This window comes from Carassius carassius, chromosome 30, assembly GCF_963082965.1.
Source record: "Carassius carassius chromosome 30, fCarCar2.1, whole genome shotgun sequence".
NCBI classification, from domain to species: domain Eukaryota; kingdom Metazoa; phylum Chordata; class Actinopteri; order Cypriniformes; family Cyprinidae; genus Carassius; species Carassius carassius.
The window spans coordinates 24,051,523-24,079,517 of record NC_081784.1 but is presented as its reverse complement, the minus strand read 5'-3'; the positions used below and the strand labels follow the sequence as shown (position 1 = coordinate 24,079,517).

At 37.9% G+C, this 27,995-nt stretch overlaps 1 protein-coding gene across 5 annotated transcripts in view; it reads left to right on the top strand.

Moving 5' to 3' along the window:
- The window catches only part of LOC132110941 (tight junction-associated protein 1-like), a 105,893-nt gene that overhangs the window by 23,267 nt on the left and 54,631 nt on the right, over positions 1-27,995 (top strand). For 4 of the 5 annotated variants that reach the window (XM_059518068.1, XM_059518067.1, XM_059518066.1 and 1 more), the window contains exon 3: positions 25,567-25,715. The exons of the other annotated variant lie outside the window; for it this stretch is intronic. The gene's annotated coding sequence lies outside the window, so the exon portion shown is untranslated. The remainder of the gene's footprint in view (positions 1-25,566; positions 25,716-27,995) is intronic. 5 annotated transcript variants of the gene reach the window in all.

Sequence of the window (27,995 nt, the reverse complement as noted above, 5' to 3'; positions counted from 1 at the left end):
TGCCCAGTCAAATTGCAGAGGTCCTGAAAAAGAAGGGCCAACACTGCAAATACTGACTCTTATCGACAATTACATGACATTTATGCAAAAGCCCTTTGAAACGTATGAAGTGCTTGTAATTATATTTCAGTACATCACAGAAACAACTGAAACAAAGATCTAAAAGCAGTTTAGCAGCAAACTTTTTGAAAACTAATATTTATGTAATTCTCAACTTTTGGCCACGACTGTACTTTGTTCACCCATGTACAAGTAAAGTGTGTGTTTTTTTTTTTACTATGTAGAATTTCAGACTACAGACTACTTCATTATAAATAAAAAAAAACAAATATTCACGATCTACGACTAATATATATATATATATATATATATATATATATATATATATATATATATATATATATATATATATATATATATATATATATAATATAAACTAGGTTAGTGGATAATTCAGCAGCAAAAGTTCTTCTAGAAAAATCAATGCATAATAATTTTATCAATAACGTTCAGTTGGGATTAGGAACAAATAAAAGTGTAGCACTAAATCTGGTAAAATGTTACACTTTGCTATTTGTATTGTTGTAAAATGTATTCATGAAAACAATATTTATATTTGCATTAAAAACTTCAAAGCAGAAAGGGAAGAGATATTGATGATATGTAGTGCATTGTATCTGTGCAACAATTTGTTGAGCCTTTTGGATTAACAGTTTAAAATTTCAGTTACTGTTTGTGTTAAAACTATTTATACTATATATTATAGACTATATATTACTACTTCTGTAATTGGGTAAAACAGACCCGACTGTCTGCTCTGCGCGCGCATGGGCATCAGTTCAGACTATAGGACAGAAGTGCATATGTTCATGTTCTCTTCTCCCATGTTTCACACATTTTCCCTATGGCTATGGCTTTTCTAGTCCCGTGTTTTGCTGTAACAGACACCCGAGTAGCAAGTTAATGATTTAGGAACAACAAACTCCAACAAGATTAAGTCCTTTTATGCCAAATCATAGACATTTTTCTACAAATCAGGTATAATAATGAGAACACTGAATGACCTTGGAGAGAGTTTTACTGTGGGTAATGTCCTAACTTCGGTCTGCAGGTATGGAGATAAACGAAACCATCTAAAAGCAAAAAATGAAAGAGCCCCATTCTGGATAAGAAGTTTCCATGTCCAATATTCTCGGTAGTCTCTCAGGTATTTTCAGAGGTGATTCTTATGAGGCGATGGTAAATTTCCCCCATGACTCCTGGGGTTGGCTGGCGATATTGTAGTGCTGATGAAAGAGGGTCAGTGTAGTCAGGTCTGCGGCTCCCGTCATGGGATTTGTATTTACATGCCTTAGCACAGAATTCCCTTGAGCCTCCCAGAGTGTGAGAGAGTTGCTTTAAGACTGAATCTCCCTCCCACTCCAGAAGAAGCTTGATTTAGACACAGGAAACCACTCATACTTTCCCCCCAAGCTCTGTCTGCATTCATACATGGAGCTCTTCTGGGACTTCATCTCTGACATGACATGGACTGAAAATGTCCAGATTTGACGGTGTCCCTCTTCCTCTGCTGTTTTCCATCATGAAGAATCAGAGCATTAACAGTGATTGGAAGAAACATCATGTACAAGACTGTAGGAAGAGAAAGTATGTTAGAATTGATTTTCAGGAGTTGGTGTGTGAAAAACGACCTTTTCAAAATCAACTTTTTACAGTAATATTAAGCAGTAACTGTTAATGTAGTCCGCTAATGTTAACTGCTAATGTTATTACGTCCAGCACAGTTGGTCCACTCAAACGAACAGATTGCATTTCCGCTTGTTTCTGTGAATGGCACATAAATTACACACTTCATCTGTTTCCTTCCATTAAAACATGTTTGGATAGTCCCAGCAGTGACAAATGAACGCCCCTTCTGCTATAAAGCATTTGCAGGAGGGGCTTGCTGCCACAAGGAAGCAGCGGTGACTCGGGATGCCTGCCCTCAGCTCTGACTACTCCCAGAGTCAGGAAGTTCATAATAAAGTCCAACCGAGTTTAACCCTTTCGAGTCGATTAACGCGGATACGCGTTTTGAGTCATTTTCTCCTGATAACCCCGAAAAGACCTTAAATTACACTTTCAGTTTTAATCGTACAGATAAGAGCAATACATCAATCGAATCTGTAAAGGGTCTACTTTTTTTTGGATACAGACATAATAACAACAAAACTTTGTGCACTTATAAAATAAAGATAACAAACAAGGTGTGCTGTCTGCAGCCTTTGTCTGCGCTTATCTTCATTTACAAACAAGTCATTAAAATGAACTGTAACTCCGTGAATACTCAACGAAAATACATGGGGGAGATATCTATAGAAAGCTTGACATGTCTATTTTTAAACTAAACAAGTGCCGCTGAAAACAGATATTCTGTGATAAAGTAATCCATATGAAAACAACGCGATGTCTGTTTTTCAAGTCTCCCTTCATTATATCTAATGTGACCACGCCCCCGCGCTGAATGCGCTATTCAGATTCAAACTGAAGCGCGCGGCTTGAATACATAACAGAAGAAAAAGCAGCGAGCCTGTTCTTCAAGTGTTTATTTTACTGTTTGCTTCGCGATGTGAGGAATAAGACATAATTCACCCCAAAAAGATGTCATGTGGTTGAGGATTTGAGAAATGGATTTCCTCAGAAAAAAAGAATGCAGCACTTTATTCAGCAGAGATCATAAACATGAGTAAGTCTCTTTTTATTTATTTATATACTTGTACTAGTTTTCACATAACGTGTAAACATTTTACTAGTTAGACTTTTTCCAAATACTTTTTCCAAACTATAATTCCTGACTAAATGTATAGTAATCAAGTGAAACATTATGAAGTTTCAATAACAATATACAATACTATACCATTCAAAAGCTTGATGTAAATAATATAAATGTAACAAATAGATAACTGTCACAAATGTAAAAACATGCTTTTCTTTCAATTTATTCCCCCTAAAAACCCAGAAAAATATTCTCAGCTCTTTTCAACATTAATAATAATGATAATAATAATAACAATAAATGTTTTTTTTGTAGAAAATAAGATTGTTAAAAGGATTCTGAAGGATTGTGTGACTGGAGTAAGGATGCCAAACAATTTGTTTGAAAGTCAGCTTTGATTGTTTCTAATAAACTGTTTAACTGCACCCCCAAGTGGATATTAAATTATGTTGTGGGATAATTAAATATATTCTAAATAAACTACAAACATAAAATTATATAGATTTATTTTGTTCTCACATTCTCTCTTGTAACTCCTCACTCACAGTGGCACAGATGACTGAATGGCTCATTATGCAGCTCATTATGCAGGCCTTTGTCTTCTCAGGTGTAAATCACAATGATATTCATGGTAGTTGACGCCTACTCGCATATGACTTTTACCAACAAAAAGTGTCTTAGAAAATTTAAATCAATACATTGTTCTCTGTGAGTGAGTAAACAAGATGATTTTCACATCATTTAGAAAGAAAAATTCTAGGCTACAAGCTCCAGTTCTCAAAAATCCCGGGAACCATTGTTCTTTATGTGTTTTTTTGCCTTATTCAAGTGTTTTAACATTTTTAGTTTTTCACTAACCACGCATAATATTTTTTTTCTCAAAAACACAATCATGTACATACATGCATTTCTTATATTATTATAGCCCAGTTTGTGCTGATTACAGTGAGATTAGACTTTACCCATTTAGATATTTATAAGAAACTGAAAAAAGCACAAATGTCAGGGCATGACAAAACTTCTCCAGGCCCCAAAAATACCCTTAGACTCCAGAGGGTTAACCTCTCTAATCTAGCGGAGAGATCCATGTCTGTCATGAAACATTTTTCATTGCAAAGCACTTTCCATCATCCTTAAAGCATGTCTTCTCTAGTGATCACATGCGCTGAAAGGCTTTTTGTAAATAGACCTGTATATAAATCAATATACCTTCTGGGAAATGCAGACATGTTGCCATTCACTAAGGAAGCTCACTTCTAAGCTAACCAAATTCTTAACATCGAATTGGTAATTGGCTGAGAAAGCTGTCCCAGAATGCAATTTGACATGCTCAATCCATCCAAGATGGAACATATAATTAAAATAAACTATTATCCAATATTTGTGTGCTCTGTTTAAACTGGATGCGTCAATATCTTTTAACTCTCCCATTTGTCCTGTTGTCAGCAGAGTCAAGCACGAGGAGTACGTCAGAAACTGAATGTGTATCTGTATACTGTATTCAGACAGCGGCAATGATTATAATGGGTTCTATTTGCTTTTGACACAATGCAGTGCAGATGTCTGTTATTAAGAGAGTTAATACTAGTGGGCGGGGCCTAGGGTGCGACATTCAGATGCAGTGATTTCATTCATTTGTAGATGTCAGTGTTAATTTTGATAGAACATTTTCATTTTGTTTTAGTCGTAGTCTTTTGACGAAAATGCCATTTATATTTAAACCATATTTTAGTCATCTGAATTGTTTTGGTTTGTCTAATTTTAGTCGACTAAATATCCTTAGAATTTAGTAGACTAAATCTACAGTAGGATTAGTCAACCAAAATCTAATGTAATGCATTTATTAAGAGTTTCTTTTATTAATCTTTATACACTCCTGAATAAAACATCTATTAACCTCTTAATATGAATGATATTAAGGTTTGAACATTCAATATAGACACACATTTAACTGCTGTGTGTCAGTGTTTTGGACTTGTTTTCTCTTGTTTTACCCTTGTCGTTGTTCCTGGTTTTCCATATATGGTCTTTCCTGTTCTTGTTTTGATTGACTCATTCCATGGACCTGTGTTCCCCTGATTGTCCTTTGTTTAAAGCCCCAGTCTGTTCAGTTTGGTTTTGTTGGGTCTTGTTTGTTGAAAGTCTTCCTTGTGCTCTGTCTCCCCATTGGATTATTACATCAGACTATTGTTTGTGCTAACTCCAGCGTTTCCTCGTTCCAACTTTCCTCCCAGAGAGACTGTGACGCAAAACATGCCTTGTATCTTAAAATTAAATAAAACCACTTCTCATACAGAAACAAGAACATGGTCTTCTTTTCAGTGAAATACCAATGGTTATTCAGACTTAATCAAACAAACCTCACTAACAGAGCATTCACACCAGAGTTCGTTTTATTTGAAGTGTAAACAGGCCCTTATATGTCAAAAGATAAAAGATTTCTCATGTAATGATTGAACTGCTGATTCAACTGTTAATGTTCAGTTTTTTTTATGATCCCCAATGTCACGGTTCTTTGGATTTTTAAGTAGATGAAGCTAATGGGTAAAAATGGGTGGAAAAATCTGATAGTGGGCTTCTAGCTCGAGGAGAGAAGAAGTTGAAAAGCTAAGAACTGACCGTTCAATGGAAGTGGTCTCTTTGCAGCTTTGCTTCACATAGCTCAGTGTCTCTAGGTTCTGTGGTCTCTCATGGTGGATTTTTCCTGAAACTCTCTTAACAAACCACACTGCAGCTGTCTTGTTCCTGACTGATGGTGCGTGAACTCAGAAAACAGTTTGTTTGTTTTCTGTTTATTCCATGTCTTAAATTCCTTGTTCCCTCCCTTTTCTTCTTGCTTTTCTACTATTTTTTCCAGCGCAGTAATAATTCTCAGTATGTTTGTGTCTTGCTTTGAGCTCACTGAGAGCTCTTTCTAATTAAACGAGTAGGCTAATGCTGTATGTGGCTTGTCCTATGTTTCCTCTCATTGCTTGCAGTGTCTTTGAGATGCAGACCGTTAAATAGCTCCTTGAAACTGATCGTCTCTGCCTCAACGTTTCTCCTCTGAAGAGCCCAGTGGTGCAGAGAGGCAGATGAGGAGGGAAAGCTCTGAAGTTTGTAAGTTAGGCAAGCTAATATAAGTAGGTCTTCACATTTGCATGGGAGTCTCATCTGTTTTGTCTCTACACTTTACACTGACATATCCGCTTCACTATTCTATTCTAGCAAGGCAGTACAGTTTATCCTCTCCTGTGTTCTCCCCGGTGGGATCTCGTCACACATTTCCCATGCTCTGTACTAGGGCTGTCGCGGTTAAGAAATTTCCCCTGCGGTTATTATGGGTGGCTCAATAGCGCGATATGTGGTATTACCGCCGGGTTTTTTTTTAACATACCTAATTTATCCTGATTTTGCTGCATACAAAGCTTTATCGTTGAGTTATGTAGCATATATTGTTGCTTTTTTAACTGACAGATCAAGAGAAAGAAAAAAAGAAATCCAAGAGTTCTAACACGTATTACACATGTATTTGCGTGCGACTTTGGACAGCAGTGGATTATCGCGGCACTGGCCCACCAGGACAGTGGATTCGCGTTGGAGTCAATGCACTCCTCATGCAGATAGCGTGTGTGAGCTCGTTATCTGCTCACGCTCTCTTGGGTATGGGCACTGACGCGGAGGTTGTCCGTGACTTCAGCAGGTATGCCTGTTACTTTCACGGCTGTATTTTACAGATTTCGCAAAGGCTTCAGCTACTCTTAACTGTCGGCCGGTCTCAGCTGTTCTTTTTGATGTTGCTCCGCGACCTGATGCTTGAGGGGGCAGCTGCGCTGGATGACAGGGGACACTCTAAAACGCTTACTGTAAAAAACGCTTAACATGGCTTAATGTACCAAGACAGTGATATTAACAGACCAAATGCACTAAAAATCATACTAAGTATACTATCTATAGAAAATCAGATGAGCCCTGAATATGAATATGAATGCAACTCTTTAATAACACGTTAAGCCTTTTCCTCCCATAGAAAACCGTTATAAGAAAACTGTTAGTGGCTTAATGTACTAAGACAGTTATTTTTAAAAACCAAACTCACTATACATTATACTAATAAAGTATACCATGTAAAAACAAAAAAAACGGTGAGTCCTGAATATGAATGAAAGTCGTTTAATAACACGTTAAGCCTTATGATGGTTTTCTATGGGAGGAAAAGGCTTAACGTGTTATTAAACGCGTTGAATTCATATTCAGGGATCATTAGATTTTTTGTAAATAGTATACTTTATTAAAATGATGTTTAGTGAATTTGGTCTGTTAATATCACTGTATTAGTACATTAAACCACGTTAAGCGTTTTAGAATGTCCAGATGACCTCAAATTAGATGTATTGCCGCGTCACAGGAACCTTTTTGCCGCAAATTTTGCAGATCTGCTCATCTAAATTCGCTGGCTCGGCCTTGTCATTGGGTTGACAGCCAAAATGTTCCCAAACTGGCGACGTGACATTAGGTTTTGGGACGAGATCGAGCGCCTCCCATCGTTTCAGCCGGCCTATTCGAAAACAAACGAAGCACCATAAAGCTACAATGGCTCGCGAGAAAATGACAGTCGTAACCATATTGTATCATTAATTTATTTAACATTGAATGCACAGTGACAAATTGAAAAAACAAGAAGGCTACAGCCTCATATAAAAAAAAAAAAACCTGAACACTGCGGTTGCTAGGGCTGTGACGGTTGCCGTGACAACCGCGTCACCGCGGTGGTCGGTTGCTACCGCGGTTGTCTACTGCCACCGGCGGTAGTGCACGTGACGTCACAAACATAATACAAAGTTTTGTATATAAGTGTAATAACTGTAATAGTTGCAAATTCTAAGTCTATGGTAATTAACAAATTACCTCAAACACAGCGTTTCCTTTAGATTGGCAGATTTGAGCGCGGGAAAATACAGTTTATACATTCAACAAATTAATTTAGTGTTGGGCGATGGATCTTGTTGGGAAAGCAAATACCACCTCACCGATCTGGAGTCATCTGCATTCATGTCACCCATCAGCGTTTACACAAGTTCTCGTGATCGCAAACGCTGGCTGGTAAGGTTTGGTGAGGATTTCTCCAAACTGGCCAAATACAAACGAGACAGCGATAAATAAAAGATGGTAACAAGAAATATGGCAACGATTCCTATTTCAAAGAGAGCACGTGCAGATGAGGAGTTACTGAGCTTGCTTGGTGGCGGAAAAGTAAACCAGACGCAACAACCGCGTTGCGACAGGTTTAGTCTGTCTAGTATCTATACAGGACATTTGAACTCTGTGTCAGTAGCCTACATCATAGACCGGACGGGGATTTATCATGTCGTGTTGTGCTGCATCCAGTGTAGCATCACTGATTATAATGAGTATTTTCTCGTGTTGCGTCGCTCGCGTCCGTTAGGGTGTATTTAACTTTCTTATTTAGGCTACTTTCTTGTAGCCTAAATAAACATTATTTCTTTATTTATTTTAGTGTTTTGCAGGCAGCGTTCACTGACAGAAGTGCTCAAATAAACACGAACTGACAAGTTAAATAGGATGTGTTAGATGAGTGAGACAGTGCTGGGCTGATTTCTAGACGTGCATATAAATATATCCTGTATATAATATATATAAAATATATCACATGCATGCACAGTTTAAGTCAGCTTTAATCACCTTTTTTGGTAATTCCATGAATTAACTGACCACGACACTGCTTGCACATAGTTTATTTCACAGTTTGATATGAAAGGATACGCACAAAGGAAGTGCGCGTGTCTGAAACGTTTCCTGTTCAGTCATTCTGCGAGTCTGCGACTGAATAAATTCACTTCTTGTCATGAGAAAAAGTGACAAAGCAGCAGTTGTGAGTGGGAGGCCATCCCCGCCCCTACGTAAAATAATTTGAATAAGTTAAACTGGAAAAAAATTATCGCCTTGGTTAACGAGCAAATTTTGACACTAATATATATATATATATATATATAATTTTTTTTTTTTTTTTTTTTTCAAACACCGCGCCACCGGCGGTTGTTGGTCCATGACTACCGCGGTGGTAAAAATCAGCCACCATCACAGCCCTAGCGGTTGCTGCGGTTGCTATCTTTTCTCTACGGTTTGCTTGTCAATAGCGCGGTATTACAATATTGCGGTTATCGCGACAGCCCTACTCTGTACTCCCTTGAATTGCCCTGAAAAAAACTTGTGCTGTAATGAGCACTCTATCTGTCTTAAACATACTATAAACCACAAACTAAACGGCTTTAAACTCTAAATTGTTAAAGGATTAGTTCACTTCCAGAATAAGAAATTCCTGATAATTTACTCACCCCCATGTCATCCAAGATGTTCATGTCTTCATTTGCAAAGAAATTAAGGTTTTTGAATAAAACATTCCAGGATTTTTCTCTGTATAATGGACACAATCCAAACTATAATAAATAGTTTACTTTTTAACCAAAAATTTCTCATACCGTAAAATAAGATTTTGGTCATATCGTCCACCTCTAATGTTGTGATGCCTAAATTAACTTACTAGCACTTACTAGCGTTTTTAGTGATTTATTTTCTATTTATTTAAATGTTATACAATTTTCATATTGGTTATAACATGAAAATAATAATAATTTTATCAATATTGATCCAAATTTGAATACCAGTGTATCCCATAACTGCCCAACATATATAAAACAAATTAAATAAAAGTGACGTGTAGCCAAGTATGGTGTCCATACTCGGAATTTGTGCTCTGCATTTAGCTAATCCAAGTGCACACACACAGTAGTGAACACACACACAGTGAACACACTCCTGGAGCAGTTGGCAGCTAATGCTGTGGTGCCCGGGGAGCGGTTGGGGGTTCTGTACCTTGCTCAGGGGTCTCACCTAGGGTTGGGTACCGTTCAAATTTAAACCGGTACGGTACCGGTATCGGTACCTGAATTTAGATGCCGGTACCCAATGATACCTTTTTTTTGGTACTTTACTCTGTTCAATTGCAAAAACATTTATTTCAGTGAAAAAATAAGTCCATAAGTACAAATTTCAACATTTCAAACAGGGCCCTACAAACTTTTTCTTTCTTTCTTTTCCCCCAGAAATTCTTGTTTAAATTTTTCTGAAAATCAAATGAAGGTGTTAAATATTTATTTAAAATCAAATGAAAATTAAACCGTTTTATTTTTTGGCAAACAAACTGAGGTTTACTGTTGAAATTAATACATGGAAGAAAAATTCAAATTAAATTCCAATAAAAAATATTCCTTAAAAAAAAAAATTAATAGGCTAATAATTGTATTCTTTTTTTTCTTAAAGTGATTAATCTGGTTGTAATATAAACTTTTATCATTCAGTTGTTGTATTTAAATTTGATTAAAAAAAAAATGTAAATATGTACATAATACTGCACAAAAGTAATTTTATTTCTGTTATATGTTCAATCGTACTTTTATTTTGAAAGGTTGCCATGAAGTTTCTGTGTTTATACAGTATGATGATGCTAGTTTTCTCAAATTAAAATGTAAAGTTCTCATGAAGTGACTCACAGCAGCTCCGGAGATTAAGGGCCCTATCATACACCCGGCGCAATGTGACACAAGGCACAGCGCAAGTGTGGTTGCTAGTTTCAGTCCAGCGCCGTTCGCATTTTCCCGTCCAGCGCCATGTCGTTTAATTAGCAAATGCATTTGCGCCCATTTGTGCACCCATGGGCGTGCTGGCCTAAAAAAAGAGGTGTGTTCAGGCACATTGCTATTTTAAGGAGCTTAAAATAGACTGCGCCATAGACCAACTCAAACCTAGTCTAAAGTCAATGGTGCAATATTTTTTTATTTAAAGAGTGAGTTGGTAGAAAATACGCCTCTGGGCGGGTCCACAGTGCACGTTGACTTTGCTTACTACACACAGGGATGCATCACACAAACATGCCAAATATTAAAAACAAATGGATAACGGTGTAAAATAATATTATTGTGTAGGGTACATAAATGTAATGTAATGTAAAAAAAAATTTAATGATGGATAGTCATTGTGTGTATTAGAATTAGGCTACCTATTTGCAATTCAGCCTATTACTACTTATAATGATGAATGAAATTGGCAAATTAATTGAACAATCGTGCCAATACACTCACAAATATATTAACTGACTCATCGCGCGGAGCTTTGGTGGATTCTTGCTTGTCCCATAGATGATCTGCTCACGCGCTTTAACTTTGGCACGAGCATATCGGTTTCTTCGCTTGAAGCATTAAGCTTTTCTGCCAACAAATTCCGCCATGTAAATAGCGATCTGCCCTGGTGCAAGCACATCTCGGTCTTAAAGGGAATGGGAGATGACACTCTGATTGGTGTTTTGAACGTTACGCCCATTATTTATTAAGAGAATAGGGACAACCCATTCCAGAAATGCACCCAGGCGCACAGACCATTTTTCTGTCGTTAAAATAGCAAAAGTGGATTTGCACCTGCACAGTGTGCTTTACACTTTGCATTTAGATTGTTAAAATAGGGCCCGAAGTTTTTGTGTTCATGCCATAATATAGTGAGATGCAGAGGCCGAAAAACACCGCAAGTGTCAGGCGTGCTTCAGTATTTGTGTAGTAAATGAACCTGTGTTTCCGCCATTCACACATACAAATGGAAGTGGAACAAGCAGGATTCATATTTAAACCGACTTTTTGCATTTTAATATTCATAGACACTAGTTCATATCAACATTCAAATGAAGTGGCAGACCTACTTTTGATTAATTGTCCAAAATGTACGCATTACGTGGCATTCCGTGATATAGAGTAAATTACGTTCTTATGAATGGACTCCGTGGACCCGTCTGCATTTTTGCAGAAACCATATGGCCCTAGAAATGTAATGACACTTCAGAACATTTCGGCTTACCTTGTGTGTTGCTTGAAGGAGCTGCAGGGGTGACATCACGTCACAGGGTCTCTCTTTCTCTGTGTAGCATATGCGGCAAGATGCATTTTCAGGTACCGAAATTTAGCACCGATTTATTTAACGTGAATCGGTACCCTGTAGTACCAATGCAATTTGGTCGGTACCCTTAAAAGTACAGAGTTCAGTACCCAACCCAAGTCTCACCTCAGTCAGTGTATTGAGGGTGGAAGAGAACATTGTACATTCACTCCCCCCACCATTGAACTGACGCTCTAATCATTAGGCCATGACTCCCCCACATATATTAGTAATTATATTCCCTGTATTTGATGAACTGAACAGTGTTTTACTTTCACCGTTTATGAAGTCTCAACACTTGACTTGAAATGTCACTTGAGGTTCATGGAGTCCAGGTTAGTGCCACAGACGTCAAATTGGACTTTTCCACTGTGTGGTGTGACTCGACTTGGTATGGCTCAGTATGGTACTGCATGGCTCGACTCGGCTCAGTTTGCGTTTCCTCTGCAGTTTAGTAGCGCTTTAGAGTGGGCGGTATTGTTCACATGTCATTATAGTTGCGCCGCCTCTACTGCTGCAACTTGTGAAAAACTTCTTCATTCCATGTCGCCCCATCAAGCTCTCGCTGGATCTGCTCCTCTGCTATCAACAAAAGGAACGTTTGTACTTCCTCAGCAGACAATGAAAGAGACATTTTTTGGTTGTTAAAAAAGGTGCACTCGTTTAAAACTGTTGCGTTCAATCCTTTGCTGGCTGTGCTTATTTTAATCTAGCAGTTCTGTTGTGTTTGTCTTAAGCTCAGTGACTCCAGTAGTGACGATTGTCTCCGGCCAATCTGTGATCAGCAGAGTTTACACTTCAAGTTTTTGTAATGGTACGATTCACTTGGAACCTCAACTGTGGTGGTACTTAAAAATGTACCAGGTACTGTACCCAGTGGAACTCCCCCCCCCCCCCCCCCCCCCAAAAGTGAACTGTACTGAACCATACCGAACTGTACCATGCTGTACCATGCAGTGGAAAAGCGCCAAAATTGAAGAAGTAACAAACATACGCAGACAGTTTTTCTCATGTCTTTCAGAGACAAGCCTTTATCAGCTCACTGATTTAGTATATTTCACTTTCCCTTGCTGGTTTCTTCTCTTTCCAGCACGTTTTTCCACTCCCTGGATCTGAATCCATCTCATTGTTGCCGGTGGTTCCCAGTCTGTACTTTTGTTTCCTGAGGCATAGTGTTGTCACGGTACCAAAATTTCAGTATTCGGTACCGATACCAGTGAAAATCCACGGTTCTCGGTACCAATTTCGGTACCAAAGCAAAACACAAAAATATGCTAATTAAAAATAAAAATAACTTTTTAGCAATAAAAATAAAACCAATGCCATTCTTTATACTTATTTACAACTGTGTTTAAAGTTTTTCTACAAGTTATATAATTATGAAAAACAGTAAACAAGTTTCACCCAAATTTAATTGTCTTTTATTTTTTTGAAATTTAAACACATTTTATTTTTGGTAAATAAAGGGGATTTGCTATTAAAATTAAAACATGGAAGAAATATTGTGATTTATTTCTTTAAAAAATAAAGTATTATTATTTTTTTCAACAGTAGTAGCAGTATCACATACATTTTACTGAATAATAGTAATATTTCTAGCACAATGCCTTGATGTAAAAATTAACTTTTAGGCCTAGCTAATGAATGCATATTTGTCATTTTAACTGAACTTAAGACTGGTGGTGATGCTTAAGATATTTTTGGTCATTGAGGGTTTCTGTAAAAAAATAGTAATAGATCATATTAATTATTATTAAAAGACAATACTACTACTAATTCTACGATCATACCAATGTATATACAATGCACTATGAATTGATGAGCTGCTGGGTTCATGAATATTAATCACGTTGTCTGCGTTCGGTCAAAATGATTTGCTGAAATCAAAACAGGGACGGTAAGAAATCAGCGCCAGCCAATGAAATTGCCATTTGCGCATTAGCTCCGCCCACTACCGGAGAAACCGGTATGTCTTCTGCTTGTTCGAAAATAAATCTGAATAATTCTATATGAACTCCATTATTTTGACTGGAGAAGACAACAAAGAATAGTTTACATATAGCGTGTCGATTCAGCGTGGTAAGACTCTCGCGCTCTCTCTCTTTGCATGTGTGAGAAACAGCGCTATCAGCAAAGCGACGGTGAGTCGTGCGTCTTCACAAAGAGTTTACAGAGCATCAAATACAGGTGCGCTGTGCGTCCATTGAGATGAACTGAAAAGTTCAGATCGCTTGATGGAGAGAGAACTCTGAAGCTCAGATGCTGAAATTAATGCAAGCGTCATGCGCTTCAGTCTATGTAGTAAACAAACCCGCACGTCTCTGCCATTCATTAATTCACACAGAGACGCGCAGAACACATAGCGCGGAAATCATAGCGCTGAACCGGGTTTGAACGGGACCTCGGTACTACCGGTACTTAAAGAAACCTGGTACCGTCACATAAATTTTTTTTTAGTACCGAAGTACCGGGTCTTTTGACAACACTACTGAGGCATGTATAAAGACAGCGCATGTGAAAGCAGTTTGGTCTCGAGCTAACTGAAATTAAAATGGGATTTTTTTTCCCCTTTTCTTTTTGGCTCTATGTCTTTCAGCTATTTATAATGTCTTCCCCTGCTGTGTAATTGCACGACCCACTCATGCGCCCTGCTGGGACAAATAGAAGACAATTGTCCGAGGTGCAATGCAAACAGCCTTTGATATGAGTCTGTGAAAGCAGAGGTATGGTTAAAGACAGGAACTGTTGACTGACTGTGATTGAGGTCGAGTGTGTTTATAGACTTTTAGACTCCACTGTATGCTCTGATCAGCCACAACATTAAAACCACTGATAGGTGAAGTGAATTACATGGCCTAGAAAAGCACCCACAATGGGCACGTAAGTGCCAGAACTGGACCATGGAGCAATAGAAGAAGGTTGCCTTGTCTGATGAATCATGTTTTCTTGTAGATCAGGTGGGTGGCTGTGTGCATTGTTTTTCTGGGGAAGTGATGACAGCAGGATGCACTATTGGAAGAAGGTGGGCCTGTGAAAGCAATGTTATGATCTGCTGTAAAACCTTTGGTCCTGGCATTCATGTGGATATTACTTTGACACGTACCACCTTCCTAAAAATTGTATTAGACCACGTACCCCCCTTCATGGCAATGGTTTTCCCTGATGGCAGTGGCCTCTTTCAGCAGGATAATGCACCGTCACACTGCAAAAATGGTTCAGGAATGGTTTAAGGAGCATGACAAAGTTCAAGGTGTTGCCCTGGCCTCCAAATTCTTTAGATCTCTAATTGAGCATCTATAGGATGTGCTGGACCTACAGACTGAGTCCAAGAGGGCTGCTCCTCGAAAACTGGCAGGACTCAAAGGATCTGCTGCTAATGTCTTGGCACCAGATACCACAGGAAACTCTGAACTATCACTTTAATGTTGTGCCTGATCAGTGTAGTATAATACAATATTTCAGTTTTTCTGAAAAGCGATTTAGCTGTATTCCCCTCAAAATAGTGTTTGGTTTTTCTAACGTGTAATTTGTGCTTTTGGGTTGGTTTGGGGACGTGTCATTGAATATATTGTTTTAGTGAAGTGTGGCTGTGTTTTGCTCTGGTGAAGCTTTGTAAGAGCACTTGGCAGAGGTGATGAGCGCTCTAAGTGCTTTGTATTGTTCAGGTGAGTGTGAAGAGCAAGATCTAAATTAATAGAGGGTGTTACTCATTTAATTAGACCCCTTCAGTTTCATTAGCTGACGGGGACCTGAGAGCCATCACACACAGACACACTTTGATGCAAGCATTTTTTACATTTGTATTTGAATGTGTGTGGCTTCTTCAAGTCTTACACTTTCAGAGAAAATAACTTCTGTTTTGGTAAGGTGGATAATGGTTTGCCAGTATGTGTTTTACTAACACTTGGACATATACTTATAATAAAAGTACCAGGGTAAAATCATGTTTTTAGACCTTTCCGTGTGAATGGACGAATCTTCAAAAAACGAATTGAAAATAATTTTACTACTGGAAAAAAAAATTCTAAGTGAGATTCACACACAATACTGTTTTTATGGAAATGCAGGGCTAATCCATAATGAAGCATTTGACATACAGTGAAGGGAAATTCATGGTAATGACACAATTTACTTCAAATTGTTTAAAGGTGAAAAAATAAGAAGCACAACAAATAAGTCTCTGTGTTTTTTTCACTCAAACTTCAGACTGCTCACTTAAATTTGCATGCATATAGCCTAGCTCATTAAAGAGAGAGTGCAGAAAAAACATCTCTGAAATTGAGGTGGTGATGACAACCGGTTTGGTTGTCAGACTTTCATTGACCTTTAAAAGAAAAATTGTAAATTATGCAGAAATTCCTTATTCAGTGTTTGATTTATTATTAGAATAAATGATAATGCCAAGGTCAAGTGCTGCCGACGCTTGAGAGTCCTGTGCTCCCCAGATACTGGATAACACACTATTTGAATAAAGGTAAGGAATATGTCTCTGAATGCATTTTAATTAGGCTTTAATATAGTCAGCCATAATTATCACTGCTCCTCACTGCTGATGTTAAAATCTCTAGATGTAGTGAATAGATGGAAGACTGTTTGGTCTTGCCAAGGAATCAGCGACACAATAGAGTGACATATTTTGTCTGGTTCTTGGTTTGATGATATTCATTGGAAATGCTTGAAAAAGATTGGGGCATCGAAGCAGGCACCTGCACTGGTACCTAAATCATGCAGTGTTTTACTGTGTAGATGGTGCAGACTCTGTCCATTTGCCAAAGCTAAAAGAACATTTTCAGTTTGTTGCAAAAAATAAAAAAATCTTCAGGTGTATCCTGTAAACATCTGCCCTGCTTATGTCTGGTGTGATTTAATCTTATGTTCCAGGCTCTAACAGCACTATCGGTGCATGTATGGTCACCTAATTCATGGTATTGCCGGCCTGAGATTCGAACCCACAACCCTAGGGTTAGGAGTCAAACTCTCTAACCACTAGGCCACGACTTCCCACTTTGATTGAATAGATATCTTATATAGTACAGTTGGTAATTGTGCATTAACAGTTGCCAACCATGTCGGTACGCAAATGCTCTGTCAGTACTTATTTTTACAGCGCATTTTTTATTTTGGTCGCAAATGCGGACCACTTATGTGCATCCCTGTCTAATGAGTTCTATAGTTAGGGGTGCACATAAGTGGTCCGCATTTTATTTACTTTTTTTAGACACTTTTATCCAAATCGACTTACAATTGGGGAATACATAAAACGATTCTTCTTAAAGAGGCAAACAAAGAAAGTAGTTGTAAATATCAGCATTTTATTTTCAAGTTTACTTAAAATAAAATAATTATTTGTATTAAATACTGGGCCTACCTTTTAATTTTAAATAGTATTATCACATTATTATTTAGTTTATTATTTGATAAAAAAATAATAAGTAAAGAGCAATAATATTATAACTATTATTAATTAAATGTTATAGTTCTATTTAATTGGCTAAGCTATATGCAGTGTTAAGACCAAACCAAATCTCCAGGTTCTCTGATGAAAACCAGGCTGAAAAATGTATGTGCACCCCTGTCTATAGTATTTTGTCATGCCATACTTCTTGCATCCTGTAGACGTGTTGTATTTAACATTCTTATTTAGGCTACTTTCTTGTTTAAATGTATTATTTCTTTGATTATTTATTTTAGTGTTTTGCAGGCTGCTTATTCACTAATGAAAGGGCTAAAATAAACATGCATGTTTGTTAATAGATGCTTGAGCCTCATTTATTATTATTGGTGTATATATATATATATATATATATATATATATATATACACACACACACACACACACCACCAGCGGTAGTTGGTCCATTACCACCTCGGTTGCCAGGGATCGACAGTTTTGTCTTAGAATGTGAAAACTTGCACATGCAATAGCTAGAAATTTGTTATTTGAGTTGTTTTGCTGCTCCAAATCATTCATTAAACAAATAAACTGTTGTCATCTTGTGCAGATATATGAGACTGGAGCTCAAGCAGATGAACAACACAAAGAGAATATTTGCATTGGGATGTAAATGCATGACACGCTTATCAAAATAACTTTGTGAACTGCAAACTGCTTTAAAGTTTCATTTAATTTCCTCTGTACAAAATTAATCAGACCAAATTAATTAAATAAAGCTGTCTCTGTGGTAGTTTCCATGGTAATCTCTTTTTGAGTCATTGCAACACTATATGTTTGTGCCTTTTGGATTAGGTTTTTCATTTCAACATGACAAACACTAGATATGTGTGTGAAAATATTAGTAACTGTTTCTGTTGTAGTTAGATTTCGCTTTGGTGACTTTTGCCATTCACAGAAAAACAAACTATTAAATACTGTGGATCTGCCAAAGCTGATACTACACAGTTGGTGGTTTTCACCACTGTAGGACATTTTACTGTTGAGGTACACAGTTCACTACACACAGATATACATGTATAAACTCTATAAATGTGTGTGTATTTATTTAATATACCATTGCACTGAATGATTTCAATATTAAGCATGCACAATGTAATTTACATGACTTCACAGTTCTGTGGCATTACTTGCACAACAAGTCTTGCTTATACTGTAGTACACGACAAACAGGATAATACTATGGTACTTTTTTGCAAATTTTTGGTTATTTATTTGAATGTTAAATGTCACGTACACGTTATTTTTACTCTTGAAATGGAACAGTTTATTGAACATTTTTAGACATTAGTTTTACCATGTGTGTGTGTGTGTGTGTGTGTGTGCGTTTTATTATTATTTGATACATCAGGCTCATATACTTTTAGGGTTCATATTGTATAAAATAGGAAAATATGGAGTTCATACTCTATTTGGCCAAAAAATTCGATGAAATTCTGATGGTTTGTAATTCAGTCAAGAAACCTCAGGAAAGCTACATGAGTGTACAGGTAAGAATAGGTGAGCTGAGGTTACAATGGAAACGTCATGATGACCGAGTTGTTTTGGTAGATGCTGTTCAGAGACAGCTGGCCATTGCCACATGCTCAATGGACAGGCCAGCAAGAGCAACCTGGGGATCAAACGTCTGTTACACATTGAGCTGACAGCTTCCAGACCCAGCCCCTGACTCGACTCAATCTGTCGCACAAACGACAGCTACGTCTGTGACTCAGCCCATCCCTTCCTCTGCTCTGTGTGTGTGTGTGTGTGTGTGTGCCCTCCATTCATCTCTGACCCTGAGCCCACGTGACCAGTGCCGTGTTTGCCAGCATCCGAGGAGCAGAGGGGCTGATGGGATTTCATGGTGATCAACAGAGCAGGATTTAGTCCTTTGTGGGGGAAGCTGTCTTTGTGTTGACAATTTTCACAGATACACAGAAGACCAAAAGAAGACCGCATCACTGTTGATTCTAGATTACTTTTTTAACAGAAATCTGCTGTGGTCCATTTATTTACTCTCTGATGCGTGTTACACACTAAAACTGGGAAGGGCTTTCTAAAATTCACAATTTCCAAGCTGATTGGCCAGCTCTTTTCTAAGGTTACGTTGATGTAGTCAAAAACAGAAATGTTTCACGCATACACGACAATCTTTTCAAAACAATTCGTGTTTACACATACTTGAAAACAGCCAAAAACACTGTATTACATATGCCAGGCCAGTAGTTGGCACTGTCCCCTTGTTAGTATACAGTACCTGTAGGGAAGTAACGATTATATGTTGTATATGATGCATCTCTGCCGTTGGTTGTAATATTGAAGTAAATCCACACTTGACTGAAGAAGTACCCTTTAAGAAACTCTTAAAGGGTAACTAAACCCCTGGTCAGAGCCTGACTCCACCCACTGGCAATATTTGAAAAATGCTGAAAAGTGGGCGTAGCAGTGACGGATTGATTGACAGCTGCTGTCAGAGTCGCTAAAATGGAGAGTGACTGTAGTGACGCAAGTAGCTTTGCAACAGAGCGTTCATTTGAAGTAGAGGACTTTTCTCCCCCACCTTCACCTGAAGTGGAGGATGTCGAGGTGTCTGTTCATATCAATTCGAGCCGCTGGCTCAAACTGCGGTCTTAACTCCCACACCGCGTCGCTTTTAAGCGCGAGCTGTGTGGAGAAGCCCATTTCCACCTCCATTGCATTGGAGAAGCAATCCCGCGTAAAATGCAGTTTGCACACTCAAGCAATAGGCGGGAACTCGCAGTCTTCCAGGCCAAGTGCATGCAATCACTTGGCGCCTAATTTTAAAGTCTGCTGGAAAACTATGCAGTGCTTTTGCAACAAGCAACACTACACCTACTAACCATCCTGACCACTGTACTAAATACAGATAAATCTACGCCAACTTGAAGCTATCTTAACTGATGCAATACTATGCTACTAACTGACTATGCTTCAAACAATACTAACGTTACACTAACAACTATGCTAATTAACTAAATAGGCTACACGAAATAATCTAAATTACTATATAAGTGCTATGCTAAATAGATGCAATAATAGTCTATCTTGGTCGTTTTGAATACTCGCAATTCCAACTCCTGACTCACTACAGTGATTTCTTCTTCTTCTGTTGTTTTAATGGCGGTTGGTAAACCACTACAGTGATTTTGACGGAACAAGATGGTTTTTATACTGCCAAGGGCATGGTAGCTCGTACCAAGGGGCGTGGTGAGCTGGAAACTGCTTACGTCACCTGCCACCGCTTACGTCACTTGCCATCACAACATCCAATAGGAAAAATCAACTGCAGTAGCCACCGTTCAACCGGAGCACTCAGACGTTTTTATACCATATATTGTAGAATTAAAACACTTTATACTCATGTCAAAAAAGTTACTCGAATCAATGAACAGCTCTAATAAAGCCCCAATCTTACAGATCATTAACTAAAAAAAGTTGGTTTAGGGTTTAGTTACTCTTTAAACAGCAACAACAGTAACGTTACCATGTACTCCATTGTTGTGCATGTTAGTTCACACTTGCCTATAAAATCAACACATACTGAGCATGTCTACATACCTAACACGAACTACGCACGCTCATGACGTTACCATTTTCAAAGATTCCCCTATCGGGTGTTTACATGGAAACGACAACGATGCTGTTAAAAAAAAAAAAAACGCTCTTGAGGAAGATCTAATCTCTGGAGTTGCCAAAGTTGTGCCAAGGTTAGTGGCAAATCTTCAGAGTTTAAGTCTTTTCCCATCCGTTCACATTAATTCAGCTTGTTTTTAAAATAATCATGTTTACTACTTTGGAATTAGGGGTTAAAGAACTAAATTTGCCGCGATGCTCTGCAATATATATATTTGATTAATGAATGGACAAATACTTCCAGAACCAGCACTGCTGAAAAAGTGGGTGGGTACTAATGCACTCTAGACAGGGCTTCAGAAAACCAGAAGTAGTTCCGCTAACTATAACCATGCTGTTATAACACTTTTATTTGTCATTTACCCACCTATTACTTTTGGAAGGTCTTAGATTCTTATCACAAGGTCTACAGACATTTCTGCTAATTCTGTGTTGTTCTGGAGCAACACTGCTATATATATATATTAGTACAGAACAAAAGTTTGGACACAACTTCTCATTCAAAGAGTTTTCTTTATTTTCATGACTATGAAAATTGTACAGTCGTGGCCAAAAGTTTTGAGAATTACATAAATATTGGAAATTGGAAAAGTTGCTGCTTAAGTTTTTATAATAGCAATTTGCATATACTGCAGAATGTTATGAAGAGTGAATTGCATAGTCCTTCTTTGCCATGAAAAATTATTATTTATTTATTTATTTTTATTATTGAGTCAGTCTCAACTTTTTCAGATAAAACTCTACTCTAAAGGAAATATAAACCGAATAAATTAATCACTTTAAAGATTGACCAGAATAAGCTATAATGTGGACCATGCTTTAATGCTAAAAGTTAAAAGTACCTATATGAAAATATACTGTATACAATAACCTTCATACCTCACCACTGTACCTTTTCCTGTTCTTTTCTGTTATTCTACCTTTATAGAAAAGAGTTCTGCTTTCAACTTTTAGAAGAACATTATTTTGTCATGTTTAACACTCTGAAATGTGCCTCAGATTTCAATTGATAACTTCCCCTGAATTTGCTCTTTAGATCATATGATTACTGCAAATTTGATTTGTCAAATGTTCACTTACAGCTCCACTTCATTACGGTGAGATTGCAGGTTCCAGCAAGTGAGTTTGCTTGCATGTTTCTTACTGACATGAAAACTCAGCCTTTTCAGGTTTTGCATTAGCAGTCGACAAAGGCAGTCGACAGAAAAAAAAAGTTGAAAGATGAAAGGCTTGAACCCTTGGCAGCATAATGCAGGATGATGATGGCATTCTGAATTTGCTCTTTGCCTTAAATGTTCTGGGCGTTCACTTTTTGCATGAAGCTACATGCCCATATGCTCAACTGATCTATTCAATTTCCATATGGGTTTTTCTAGATGCAAAATGACGTGGCGGCTGATGATGCAGAGGCATGACACAATCAAAAGACTTCCACCTCTCAATGCAGCGTTATTAAATGTCCCCTTCATCTGCTGCTCCAACGTCTTGCTGTCACTTTGGTGTTCATAGTTCACGTAATCAAACACAACTCTAGCAGGGCTTTCAAAGCGAGTCTTATTCACAGATGCCTAAAGCACCTTGTACAGATGCTGTGCTTTGCCATTTCCACATTTCTAGCTTGATTTGGTCTGATAGTTGGAGCATTCTTTATGGAATTTATGTATGCATCAGGGGACATGATTAATTGAATAAATTACTTACTTTCTCTGAGTAGTCACAGTGAATCAACACATTAAACTGACAGCCCTAGAAAACATATTTCTATCAGTTTGTCAGTATGATTCCCTAATAATGCTAGAGAAGTTCCCATCATGTTACATCCTGCTGTGCAGTGGTCTTCAATACATAATGGCAAGTTTTACGCCTTAATCTGATTACAGTGCTTTCATGCTAGTCAAAAGCCAGACACCATTAGCCAAAGTGCAAGCCTACCCAGCATGGGTGTCTGGTCTTTTAGTGACGAATGGGAAGAGTCTTGAAAGGCCTTTTGAGCTTTGAGCATTACAGCTCTTAAGTAACTTAAGATTTCTTCAGCCAGTGCTAAATCATGTGTGGCTGGGCTAAATCTTGGCCTTTTGTTTGTTTTGTACATTCTTGATTAAAGTGTTGCACTTCTACAATCATTGTGTCTTCATTGACATCAATCACGCTGATGGGCCTGGGAAACCGGCTGCTGTCTTTGAGACTCACTAGCTGCGACATCTGCTTATTGTTTCTCCTTATCTTGTTTTCCGATGGAGCTATCCAGGAATACAGAACTGCAGTCTTGCTTTGCTAAAACAGCCATGTAATTGATTTCCTTTGGCTTTTATTGCTCTTGCAGCATTTTGTTCAGTGTGCTCACTGGTCATCCGGATTCTCCACTCTAAGTAGAGTAAGTGAATTAGATTACATTCGCTGTTTGTTATTGTAATTTCATGCATATTTAAAAGATTTAACCTTTTAAAACTTTTTAATGTTAAATCTGAGCTGTGTGTAAAGCTTTGGTGCTCATGCAGGAGGCAAGAGTTCTATTCCGGCTCATGGACCGATTCCGGTCATTTTTGTTTCTGGTCCAGCTTCTTAGCTGAGAGAAGTATATGCTTTTCTTCTTTCAGATGATCACAATCAGTTCTATTAAATAATATCCTGACTCGATGCCCTAGTTTAAGCTCCAAAAAGTGCATGGTAAAAGTATCCATGCTAGAAGTAATCTATAAGACTCCAGGGGTGAATGAATGCCATCTGAAGTGGAGTGATGGGTTTTTATAAGAAAAAATATCCATGTTTAAAACTTTATAAACTATCTTTGCTGGCCTTCGGCAGCTGCTGTACGCACATTCTCCAGAGAGTCGAGTATTGATGTTGGACGTAGGCGTAGCAGAAGCTAAGGTAAAAAATTGATGCCTCTCTTTGGAGTGAGTTGTTTTGGCTATACTTTTGGTTTTATATTAGTATCCATCTTAAAGGCCCCGTTCTTCGTGATCCTATGTTTTAAACTTTAGTTAGTGTGTAGTGTTGTTGTTAGAGTATAAATAATATCTGTAAAATTCTAAAGCTCAAAGTTCAATGCCAAGCGAGATATTTTATTTAACAGAATTCGCCTACAAAAAAGACCCGTTTGGACTACATCCCTCTAGTTCCTGCAGTAATGACGTAACTAAAAGGTTTTTTTTAACCTCTGCCCACATGAATTCACAAAAAGGGGGGCGTGGCCTTGTTGCGCTCAGACGGAAAAGAGGAAGATCTGCGTTTGTGTCGTCGAAACGCTGTTAATTTAATCTCTGAGTCCAATCACCTTTGTTTGGCCTTCCCAGGGAGGCTGTACTTGGAGATTAATGGTTACAATTTATGTTTAACTCAGTTCCTGAAAATTATAATCCACATGTAAAACTATGTGCAGCACATATTGCTGAGGACAACTTTCTCAATCTCAATCAGTTTAATGCCGGATTCACACAAAGATTATTCTTGAAAGATGGAGCAGTTCCCTCTTTGTCTGGAGAAGGCGTTGTTTATGGACCACAACTGGTAAGTGTATTGTTTAAGTTGGTGTGTTTAACAGTTTCTGTAACTTCTTACACAAAGGGCAACGCTGTTTAGCTTTGTTAACTAGACGCTAGGGCTGTGCAAAAAAACGAATGCGATTTTCATGCTCATCTCGTCAGTAAAAACGCTCCTGTGATTATAAGTACATGTCCAGCACATGCTCCTGCCCACTTTAAAGATGGAAAAGAGCCAGAGTATTATTTAATGTAACTCTGATTTTGTTTATCTGAAATAAGAGAGGCATACACACCTAGGATGGCTTGAGGTTGAGTAAATTATGGGATAATTAAAAATTTTGGGTGAACCATCCACTTTATGCTTTCATTCACATATAAAACATTCATCAGTGCATCAAGCAAGCACTTTTGAGCTCCCCTTTAACCATAAATAAGTCTTATGATTTGAAATGATGCAGGGGTGAGTAACTGATGACAGAATTTGTATTTTGTTTTGGCTGTACTAAGGATTACTTTATCCAAAAATGGAAGATTCTGTCATTTTATACTTCTCTTTTTGTGTTCCTTGGAAAAACAAATGGCATCCAAGTTTGTAAAGGCATGAGTGGGAGAAAGTAATGACTGGGGCTTTTATTTTATATATATTATTCATACATGTCAAGCTGGAAGAATTTTAGGAATAAAATTGAACCAGACAATAATCTGTTTTTTATTTTCAATCTTTTTATCAATCAAACTCTGCAGGTTAATCTTTAGGATGGATCTGCTTAGACAAGAACTGGCTGGCAAAGAAACACTTTAATATTGGTCTTGAGTCGCCATCACATACGTTTAAGCTCTCACTCTTATTCTTGCAGATTTTTTCCCCCCAAGCATCATGGAGTCTCGTTGTGTGCCAGGCAGTTTGTTTGGTGTGCAGTGTCAGGGGAATATCCAGCTTTCCGCAGAGCTGTCCCTCACATCCATTAATCAAGCCACTTTTTTTCGGATGAATCACACCTTAATTAGCATCTAACTGCTTTATACCTTCGTCTCTGCCATGGCCCATGGGGACCGCAAGGGGTCGGCGTTATAGTGAGCGAATCAGTGAGTGTGAATGCAAAGCAGTCAGGCAGACGTTCATTTGAGAAACGCTCTGGTTGTCCCAAGGGCCCTGCCGCGTCTTCGCTGACACTTAATCCCAGGTCTGAATGATTGGCAGTGAGCTGCTCTGGCGCCAATGACGGTCGTGTTTTTCCATCCACCTGCTTTTGTTTCAGGTCATTGATAGCCTTGAGGTTCACATGCTGAATGGTGGAGGAGGAGCGGGAGGAAGAGGAGCGAGACGTGAGCTAGATTGAGTTTCCTTGGCGACCGGAGGGACCCATTTGGGGCGATGACTCTGGAGAATGCAGCATGCACAGTTGAGGTGAGGGGCGATGCCATGCAGTATTTTGATGCTGTATTCTGTAACTTTCTGTGTCTCTTGTGATGGTCACCGTGGCTATGTTTCCTGTGGCAGATCTCGCCAGACAGGTGGAATTCAGTCAGATATTTTTCTGGAAATAAATAGTTTGCACTTAATCTCAAGCTCTTACTGAAAAATGGTAATCTTTTATGAGCTGGGATTTATTTATATAATTTAGTTTGTAGTGTTCCTCATTTAAATGTTTTACAATTCTGTCTTTTGCATAATGAATCGGCCATTTGCTCTGATGGTAATAATTGTGTTGTTGTTGTTTTTTTACTAATTTGCCTTGAACAGTTTCTAGTGGTTGGCTGGTTTTCTTCGACCTCTATTGAAAACTAGGGTTGTCATTTTACTAAATTTTCAGTAGTTTATACCAATGGCAGTGACATTTTTACAGCAAGAACTAATTTGCTATTGAACAAACTATATTGAAAATGAAAGTTAATAAATTGAATTAAAACAATGAAATGTTAAAGGGGTCACATGATGCGATTTTAAAAATAAAAAATATTTCTCTTTGGAGTGTTACAAGCTCTTGGTGCATGAAGAAGATCTGTGAAGTTGCAAAGACTGAAGTCTCAAATCCAAAGAGATATTCTTTATCAAAGTTAAGACTCTGCCACACCCCCCTAAAACACCTCATTCAAACACGTCCCCACATGTCTATGTCACTATGTGGTAATATCTGTGTAATGCCGCCCAAATGTTCACACAAAGGAGTGGTTTCAGTAAACGCAGTTAGTGTTGAAGCAGTCATGTCCGGGAGATGCTGTGTATCTAGGCAAAAGAAAAAGCACTTTATTTTGCCTTCCAAAATTAAATGCATTTAGGAATCTTTAAGATTACTTAAGACAGAACCAGCTACGCATTTTATGAATGACAGTTTTGTGAACCTAGGAGAGGAGTTCATTCTGACTTTGCTACGACAATCTGGCGTTTCTGAATCAGCTACTGTAAGTATTTTTTGTTATTAGTTTAAGTATTTGCTATTGATTGTTCAAATGCAGAGTTTTGCGCGTCTGTGTGCGTGAATGAGAGAGAGATGGTCACACAGTGGAGTCAGCTGTCTTAACTGTCTGTGGCTTGTGTACTGCAAACACATACGAGCTTCACTGTGTCTGTCACTCGACTCCGTTTTACCATCAGTTCAAGATCAAATGGGGAACAAAGGACATTATTAACTGTCTTATATTTATTTTTAAAGATGAAGTTGCGATTATGGAAATGGGCATTACATTTTCGACGAGTGCTTGTGGTGTTCGGACAATCACAATGCACTGGGTCAGTTGGCCAATCAGAGCAGACTGTGCTTGTTGGAAGGGAGGGACTTTGTAGAAAGGAACGTGTTTGAAAGAGGCAGGTCATAGAGGACCTATGTACAGTATTTGAAAAATAATGTGTTTTTTGAACATTTAAAGCATATTAACATATTCTGTTAAACCAAATACACAAAATAATGATCTTTAAAAAAAGCATCATATGACCCCCAGTCACTTTAGACAAACCTCACAGAAAGATATTGATGACATTTTGAAAGTTCATGCACATAGACATATTCGCAAAGTGTGAGCACACAAATCATTAGAATTATATGCATTTAGTCAGACAGCACAGGTTTCAAATTTGTGTCTCTTACTACCAATACTGCAGAAAAAGAATTTTTTTTAAAACATAATAATATAACAATTTATATGTAGTATATGTGTGTGTGTGTGTGTGTGTTTGTATACACACAAAATTCTAACTTTTTTTTCTTTTTTATTTAATATATATGCTCCCTAGTAATATACATGGTCAAGTAGTAAACATGAACTTTGTCAAAAGGCCGACTTTTCTGTATTTTCTATATATAATTGTGTATTATTCTGTATGAAGTGTGTGAGAATGAATCTTGAGCTAAGTGCCATATGCTATAATGAGCCAAGTTATTATATTAACCTGGAAAATAAATGATTTTTTAAAAAATTTTTTGCAGAAAAATAGATACATGAACCTTTGCTGTGTTGTGTTGCTGTGTAACTCCAGCCCTTAACAGACGTGAGCATGGGCCAGAAGAACTGAACGCTCAGCTCAGTTGCTTGTTAATAATGAAGTATTGTCAAGCCTCTCTGGAAGGTTATTTTTTTGTTTATTCCCTTACTCGATGCTCTCTGAATGGCAGTGACAGGTAAACTGAATCACATATGAACCTATAAACTAATATGGACTAATTCCTTGAATATTACACTTTACCATAAT